This window comes from Gopherus flavomarginatus, chromosome 23 (assembly GCF_025201925.1).
Source record: "Gopherus flavomarginatus isolate rGopFla2 chromosome 23, rGopFla2.mat.asm, whole genome shotgun sequence".
NCBI classification, from domain to species: domain Eukaryota; kingdom Metazoa; phylum Chordata; order Testudines; family Testudinidae; genus Gopherus; species Gopherus flavomarginatus.
Window position 1 is genome coordinate 4,484,496 of NC_066639.1, and position 7,388 is coordinate 4,491,883.

At 50.2% G+C, this 7,388-nt stretch overlaps 1 non-coding gene across 1 annotated transcript; it reads left to right on the forward strand.

Moving 5' to 3' along the window:
- Positions 1-322: 322 nt before the first annotated feature.
- On the forward strand, positions 323-396 carry TRNAT-UGU (transfer RNA threonine (anticodon UGU)). The gene has a single exon. It is a non-coding gene; the product is annotated as a tRNA-Thr (tRNA).
- The last annotated feature ends 6,992 nt before the right edge of the window (positions 397-7,388 follow it).

Genomic DNA, 7,388 nt, shown 5'->3' on the forward strand with positions numbered 1-7,388 from the left:
AAGTTTGCTGCAAAAAGCTCTAGGTTCTCGTCAAGGTTGGGATTGAGGGGCACTGGGAATAGGAGGGGCGTGGGTTGGGACAGAGAAGGGTGCCGACCGAGGGAGGGTTGTGTGTTTTTCACACACCTGAGCAACATAATGATGTTAAAATAACTTTGTAGTGCAGATCTGGCCAAAATTTTACACACACACACACCTTGCAAGGAAAATGTCATCTGCTCCTCTGCTTTGCAGAATCCAAACACATGCAAAGCTTATCAGGCCCTGGTGGGGAATGGCAGGGAGTCAGCTGTGATCAGACAGTGTCCCTTAGCCACAGGCAGGCACCATGGCTTAGATGGCTAAAGCACCTGCCTTGTAAACATGAGATTCTGGGTTCAACTCCCAGTGGTGCCTTGTTGAGTAGCTCTTGGGGTACCTGGAATTGGCTACCGCCAGAGGACAAAACACAGAGCTAGATGCAGCTTTAGTCCAGTGTGACTGGTCTTATGGCTTAAATTATGCTCATAGGCACTGATAATAGAGTAACTGAAAGTTTGGGAGTTAGGACCTGATAGGTCAGTGTTCCAGCTTGTCACAGATGACCCCCTCCCTCTGGGACAGGAGCAGGTCTGGGCTTTCACACCAAAAGGCTCATTGTGGCTGCCAGAATCTGTGGGCAGCTCATTTAGTTTGCACCCAGGGTTGAGTCCTGCTTTGTGCACCACGGGTGAGAATGAAAATCCTAAACCGCCCTTTGAAATAACGAATGCAGCAGGACGTGTTATTGTCCCTGCCCCAAAGCAGACAGACCAATGGAGAAATGCCATAAGTCCAGGATAATACTTCATTGTGGTTTTACCATTTCCACTCGCTAAATTCCCTCCCAACCTTCTGGACTCCTGGAGCAGGGTACTGAGAGACAGACACTGCAACTTTACAGCCCAAGCTGCATGACTCTGATTAATGTGACAGGGGCCAGCCGTGGGTGCTTCATTGCACTGTAGATGTAGCCTAATGTTATGTCTACACTGTGATTAACACACTCAGGGCACCTGTCTCAAAGCCCAGCCAGCTGACTCAGGCTTATGGGGCTTGGGCTGCAAGACTAAAATTGCAGTGCAGAGATATAGGCACTAGATTTGCCTTTTTTCAATCATCTAAGACCTCACTCAATCACAATGAGTTTTCAAAGGTAATGACCAACGGCTCTGCAGTCACATCTGCCAACTCCCTCCGGACCCTCAGATGCATTAGATCCGGAACTGAGGACTTGGTCATGTCCAGCTTTTCTAAATAGTCCTTAATCTGTTCTTTCACTACTGAGGGCTGCTCACCTCCTCCCTCTACTGTGCTGCCAGTGTCTGTGAAGACCGAGGCGCAAAAAGCATTGAGTACTTCAGCTTTATCCACATCATCTGTCACTAGGTTGCCTGCCGCATTCAATAAGGGGCCCACACTTTCTCTGACCTCCTCCTTTTTCCTAACACACCTGTGTTGAAATTGATTTTGAAGCTAATCAAAATAAGTTACTTTTGAAATAGAAATCATTCAAATCAATACTGGGTCTGTTTTCTCCTCTACTCTATTTCTCACACACATACATTCCCCCACCCCATCCTTTGGAGTGAGGTTTTACAGCTGGATGTTTTAGGCCAAGGGGGGTAAGTTACATCAAAGAAGCTTTTCAGGATTAGCCCCCATTTCCTATATTACTAACAAAAAGAAAAACAAGACAAGTTATATTTTCCAGTAGAATTCACTTGATCACATAATTAAGCCTCTTCTTCATTAAAGAGTAACTTCATGTTTAATTTTATTTTCATTGGTAATAATAAATCAACAATTAAATAATTTTCTCCTATATGGTAGATTTCCTTTAATCCCCCTTTCCACTAGTGAACCCTTGAGTACAGGTGTGGTTAGGGATTAGATCAGGGGTGGGCAAATTTTGTGGCCCAAGGGCCACATCTGCGTATGGAAATTGTATGGGGCCATGAATGCTCACAAAATTGGGGGTTGGGGTGTGGGAGGGGGTGAGGGCTCTGGCGGGGGCAGTGGGCTTTGGGGTGGAGCCAGAAATGAGTCCACAGTGTGGGAGGGGGCTGCAGGCTTGGACTGAGGGGTTAGGAGAGTGGGAGGGCTGGGGCAGGATGTTGGGGCAAGAGACGGGGTCAGTCTCCGGTTGTCACTTACCTCAAACAGCTCCTGGAAGCAGCAGCATGTCCCCGCTCTGGCTCCTACATGGAAGCACGGCCAGACAGCTCCCACTGGATGCAGTTCCTGGACAATGGGAACTGTGGAGGTGGTGCTTGGGGTGGGGGCAGCGTGTGGAGCCCCCTGGCTGCCCCTATGTGTAGGAGCTGGAGGGGGGACATGCCATGACCCAGGTCCTTGAGGAACCAATACTCCCATGTCCACAGTTGATCTCTCACTGCAACAGTCCCATTCCCCGAGTCACTTCCCATCCTTACTTCCAGCGTCGGTAATCTCCTGGCATCCAGTATCACATCCTTGGCAGTCAACTGAGTGTGTGCAGGGGCCTCAGGGTGGCTGGACGCTGCAGCCTGGCGGTCCAGCAGCTTCCTGGCAGAAGCCCACAACATAGGTTTGTTCTTCTCCTCAGTCCACCCAGGCTGAGCTGAGCTGCTCCCTTTTATACCACTGTCTCCAGTCGGAGCATGCCCAGAGAGGGTGAGGGGGTGTGGCCTCCTCAGCCCACATGGTACAGTTAATCCTAGCAGTGCCAGTGCATGGTTCATATACCTCATCACAGACAGCATTTCCCAAATTTTGGGATTAGCCAGGAGATCTCTTCAGAGGTAACCTCCTGTAGGGACTGGGTCACAAATGCTTTGAGAACCAAATACCTGGGCATTTTGCCTAGTTCCAAGTCACCTGCTGTGGAATTGTATCCCTGGATCATCTGAGACAATATTGACTTAAACAATTGAGCTACCCTGTGACCATGTGCACTTACTTCCGTCAGTTGCACCATTTGGGGTCTGCTGCTGTTCACCTTTTCAGAGTGGAGATTTAAAAACAGACTGTTTCTCTGATAATATGTCCACCAGCTATGAGTATTCTCTCACGTTGACTGAACTGCATTTGAATTTTCTCCATGTCATCATGCAGGGATAGGGGAAAAAACAAACCTAAAGTAAAAAATGATGGTCATTTGCCTGAAATTTCCCAATAAATCTGAGCTACAATCTGTCAAACACCACTAACATGCAGTTATATGACCAAGGAGCCTTCATGAAAGATAGAAAACCCATATCACAAAGAGGTAGAAGACACTTTCATTTTAATTTAAAGTGAAATTCCAGACTAGGTTACATCTGATGTCTCAGAATTAGGAAGAGAAATTCTCCCCTGATCTGCTGAAACCTGCTTCACCCAGCACTGTCTCATTAGTGTTATTTACAGAAGTTTTAGCACCTACAGAACAGGCGGAAAAAACAGCTGACCCTCTCAGAAGTAGCTTTGCCAATAGAGGGAAAAGGGGATTTGAACAGTGCTTGGGATCCATCTGAAATCCCCTTCCAGGTCTGTGACACTTTAATTGCCTGCCAGAGTGACTCTGATTTAGGATCAAAGATGAATAAGCACCATTCCCAAGCATGGACAGCCAAGAACATGACCTCACCGGACACATTGGGAAGTGAAGGAATATAAAGGGGTGGACTCTGCATGGCTCAGACACAAGGTAACAGTTCTGGGGTGATGGGGAAGAACGGAATCTCTGAGTCGCCCCATCTCCTTCCAGTGTCACAGAGCCTGAAATGACCCTTATTTCCCTGACACTGCTCCAGCTCTTCATCATATTTAAATATATTTTACCTGAGAAAAAAAGTCAACAAAATAACTGCTCTTCTGCACAATCCAGGGTAATGTGAGAACAACTGGGAATGAGACAATCTGTCCTCAGAGAGGAACTTGACGTCTGGAACAATAACTTTGCACTGGGAGGAGGAGTATAAATGTGAATCTCCAGATTTGTTTAGACAAGGAAATGTGACGGTGGTTAGGTCAGATCAGGAGGAAATATGCTAGATAACCCCACCCACTCTCCATGGGCCATGTCTTTACTGGAAGAATAGCTATCTTTTTACATCAGGAAAGTGAACTCAAGCTAGCTAATTCCGTGGCAACCACAGTGATGAGACTCAGGCAGATTTTATCTCAATGTAGCTGGTTGAAGACACTCCCCATCTCCCCCACTTGGGGTGATGACATTCCTGATAGAAAGGACACCCACTCCCATGACTCGCAGGACAATGGAGTTGATAGAAAGGACCACAGGATCCACCCCAAAGACAGGCGAGCTTCAAAAGTGCACAACTCGTGTGGGAGCTGAGGGACTACAGTGAGCAAAAGATGTAAACGGCCTTAACACTCACTATCTGGGAACTGTCAAAAGAATTAAAGAAAAAAATCTTCTGACAGGTCTAGAGAAGGTTTTTATGAAGTTTATCTCCTTTACGGATTCTCTGATGTTTAGAAAGGCCTGAACTATGAGTGAAGCTTTTCCCACACTCGCAGCATTCATAGGGTCTCTGCCCGGTGTGGATTCTGTAATGTGTAATAAGGGTTGAGCTCCAAGAGAAGCTTTTCCCACACTCACTGCATTCATAGGGTCTCTCTCCCATGTGGACTCTCTGGTGAGAGATAAGGGCTGATCTCTGAGTGAAGCTTAGCCCGCACTTGCAGCATTTGTAGGGTCGCTCTCCCGTGTGGATTCTCTGATCAGAGATAAGGGTATATCTCTGAGTGAAACTTTTCCCGCACTCACAGCATTCATAGGGTCTCTCTCCTCTGTGTATTTGCTGATGCCTACTAAGGGCAGAGGTACGATTGAAGCTTTTCCCACATTCACAGCATTCATAGGGTCTCTCTTTTGTGTGGATTATCTCATGTTGAATAAGACCTGAACGGTAATTGAAGTTTTTCCCCCACTCACTACACGTATTCTCTCGCTTCTCCGTGAGGATCTTCTCCTGGGATGTAGTTTCCTTGAGGTCCCTGTGAGTTCCCTGACAATTAATGGGTTCATCCACTCTCTCCTCTGAGTGGTTTCCCTGCTCTCTCTCTCATGTCTCTGGTAACTTTCATCAGCTTTTCCCTGATCACGGGGGCTGGTCACGCTCCCTTTGGATCTTCGCAGTAATTCCCCATGCACTTCGTCAAGCTCAGCATCTTCCTGGTGAGGATTCTGCTCCTCGCTCTCCCTCACGACCCCATCACCTGCTAGAAGAGAGGAGAAATCTCAGAATTGGGGATGGAAAGGCAGAGAGCAAACCCAAGTAAGTGCCGGAGAGACAGACAATAAAAATCAGGGACTGAATTCCCCCAAACTCATCTCCATAGGGGAGAGTGGAGGGGATCAATTCTGCTCCACACCCAGGACCGGCCGTTAGAGTGGGCCGTACGGGTACCCCACCCAAGAGGGTGACGAGAGCAGGGTTTGGATTCCCATCAGACCTGCTGCCGAGAGGCTCGCTGGGCTGATGAAAATGGCACAGGGAGGCAGATAAGCAGCTGCGTGGGGGAGTGGGAGAGACCTGAGCTGCAGGGGGCAGTTGGACGACCAGCCGTCAGAGCCAGGTGACTGCTCCAGAGCAGAGGGGCCTCTCCACACACACAGTCCTTCACACACGCCCATCAACATACACACACTCCTCATATCCTCTCCTACACACACACACACACACACATCCCCACCATGGCTCCCTGCATGCAGGTCACTTCCCCACCTGGGCTATGCTGAGACATCAGGAGCAGCTGTTCTCCTGCCCTCCCCTTACACAGCCTGCAGGGAAAGTGATCTGAGTGCAGGCAGCCCTGACATCGCTCCTTGCTCCCCTCCCCCAGTCCCCCAGGGCTGCGTGGGGCAGGGGAGCAGCAGTCCAGTGGGGGAGTGAGCAGCAATGCCAGCTGCTTTGTGCATCTAGGTGAGGTTCCTCACTTGGGTGCAGGAGGATGCAAGTGTTAGGGGCAAAGGGGGCACAGTGCAGGGGTTGGGGGCTCAGGAACGGGCAGGTGTTGAGGTGCAGGGAGCAGGGTTTGGGGTGAAGGGGGTATGCACCACGCAGGGGTTCAGGGTGCAGGAGGGAGGTGCAGGGGGCATGACTGAAGTGGGCACAGTCCTGGGATTAGGGGCACAGGACGGAGGAGAAGGGGTTGGGGTGAAAGGGCACAGTGCAGGGCTTTGGGGCACAGGAGGGGGCAGGAGTTGGGAGGGGCTGGAGGGGGCAGAAGTTAGGAGTGAAGGGGGAGCAGGTATTTGGAGTGAAGGGGGCACAGTGCAGGGGCTGGGGGAAAGGGAGGGTGGGGAACCTGGCGAGCCCATGGGGGACAGAGGGAATGGGGAGGTGCCATGCCCATGGGAGCCAGGGGCACCAAAATGCAAGTTTGCCCCGGGTGCCATTTCCCTAAGGCCGGCCCTGCCCACATCCCATCCAAACGCTCAGTCGGAAGGGAGGCAGCTCCAGCCAAGCTGTCAATCGCCATCTGTAGGAAGCCAGGAGTGAGATCTGCTAGGGACTGTCCTGAGCTCACAGAGTCTGTGTGGGGAATCCCAGCTGGTTCTCTCAGGCAGTTACAGTTTCTGGGTTGGTTTAGTGTTTCCTCACCTGTCCAGGGACTTCTCAGGATCTCGTTTTCCTCTGAACCCTGGAGATCCAGGACCCACGGCTCTTCCCCTCCTTCCAGCTGGGAGATCACAGAGGGTTTGGAAACTGGAAACCTTGCTCAAGGGAAAGAAAACAAGGGAGGCAGGAGGGTACTTTGCCCACCTCTGGTATAGATGGTGACTAAACGTAAACCTCTGCAAACCAGGAAATGAGAAGTTAATGTAAACGCCTCCAATGCAACCTTAATTTTGCCCCCAACCCTCAACCCTGCAGCTGGCAAGAACCACTGAGGATGGTTCTGTGTGGGCCATGCAAAGGTTAACAAACTGCCACAGGGACTCAGGTGTTCAGCTCAATGCAGCAGTAACAGGATGAATTCTATGGTCTGTGGTATAAAGGACGTCAGAGCAGATGACCTAATAGTCACATCTGGCCTTCAAAGCTGCGAACCCATAAACGATCCGAGGAAAGACTAAGAGAACGTGTCACTGTCTGTGCTGTGTTCACAGATGGGAATCCCAGCATCTACCCACATGCCTCCAGCTGTGTGCACTGGGCCAGCTGTAGCTGTGACTGGCTGATGGAGGGATGGGCTGGAGCAGCTGGGCAGAGCTGTGCCTGTGCTATGCAGAGAGGTGCATGTGAAACTTGGGGGGCCAATTCTGCCTCATTTCTGTGCTGAGTGTTGCAGGCTGTGTCAGCAAAGGTGCCCAGGGTGTGTTCTTGCCATGGGGATTGTCAGCACCCTGGTGGCGTATGTTCGAGTGACCTTTG